The sequence below is a fragment of the Charadrius vociferus genome, unplaced genomic scaffold, assembly GCF_000708025.1.
Source record: "Charadrius vociferus isolate BGI_N301 unplaced genomic scaffold, ASM70802v2 scaffold1079, whole genome shotgun sequence".
In the NCBI taxonomy this organism is placed as follows: Eukaryota; Metazoa; Chordata; class Aves; order Charadriiformes; family Charadriidae; genus Charadrius; species Charadrius vociferus.
In genome coordinates, this window is record NW_009650051.1 from 78,211 (window position 1) to 79,470 (window position 1,260).

At 67.5% G+C, this 1,260-nt stretch overlaps 1 protein-coding gene across 1 annotated transcript in view; it reads right to left on the bottom strand.

The window, feature by feature from the left end:
* The window catches only part of LOC104292329 (tubulin alpha-1B chain-like), a 4,197-nt gene extending 4,043 nt beyond the window's left edge, over positions 1-154 (bottom strand). Inside the window, exon 1 of the mRNA XM_009891687.1 lies at positions 146-154. The gene's annotated coding sequence lies outside the window, so the exon portion shown is untranslated. The remainder of the gene's footprint in view (positions 1-145) is intronic.
* Between the last annotated feature and the right edge of the window lie 1,106 nt (positions 155-1,260).

Sequence of the window (1,260 nt, forward strand, 5' to 3'; positions counted from 1 at the left end):
CCTGCACCCACTGGCCGCAGCCCCAGGCCCAGGTTCAGGCCCAGGCAGCACCACAGCCCAGCCTGGGCTGGGGACTATGGGGGTCCAGCTGTCCCCAACCTTGTCCCAGTCCTGGTCTCGGTCCTGTGGAAAGCCCCACGGGCACCCGCTGCACCAGCTCCTGTACCCAGCCGCTTCCCATGTTCCCCTGCCAGCCCCTGGGGCAGCTCCTCAGGGGAACCCAGGAAGGAGCAGTTCCTGTGGGGCAGGATGGGCCGGACGGGGGGGATCATGCTCACCCGCCCAGAAGCAGTGCCCTGTCCCGCCCTGCCATCACCCTCCCCACCCTGGGCTAGTGTTAGTGCACAGCGGGGTCACATTGCCAGGGCCAGAGATGGGTTTGGGGACTGCATGGGGACACGGGCAGCTCCGGAGACCCTCATGCTGGGCTTCAAACCCCACCCCTGCACTGGGGTCACTCCCTTAGTGTGTGTGTCCCCCTGGCAAAGGGACCCTGTCCACGTGCAGGGCTGGTCTGCAGAGACCTGAGGGTAGGGGGACCAGGACGTCCCCAGGGCAGCAGCCACAGCAACGTCCCCCCTGCCTCAGGCACAGCTGAGAGCAGCATGTCCCTGTGGAGCCACTGTGTTCCCCTAGGCACCTCTGGGGTCTCTGTCATCCCCCCCGCCCCAGGGCTGCACCCGTGTCCCCCACTGCACGCTGCCATGCACAATGGCTGAACTGCAGCCCCCTGGGCACCCCCAGTGTCCCCCCCACTCCCTGGGCACCCCGGTGTGTGTCCCCTGCCGTGGGCATCCCCCATGTCTCCCCACTCTTTGGGCACCCTGGTTTCCCCCCACTCCCTCAGCAGACTACTGTCACCCCCACACCCTGAGCATCCCTCATGTCCCCCCCACTACCTGGGCACATCCTCAGACTTGGCACCCGCCTGGGGTCGGCGTGGCTGGTGTCCCCATGACACCCTCTTCTTGAGCCACTGATGCCACTGGAGCCCCCCAAGCCCCCACCACATCGGCTCTGGGGCCCTGCTGGGGATCTGGGGGTGCTTTGAGGGGGCCAGGCAGAGTGGGGGTCCCCCTGGCAGCAGGGTCTCTCCTGCCTCACACCCGCCACCGCCCTGCTCCTTTATCACAGGCTTTGCCGCAATGCAGTGCTGCCCTGCAAGCGCCGAGCAATGCTGCAGCCCCCTCCCCACAGTCAGCATGGCTGCAGCCCCCTGCACCCCCCGCCTGCCTCCCTGTCTCCGTGTCCTGCTTCCCG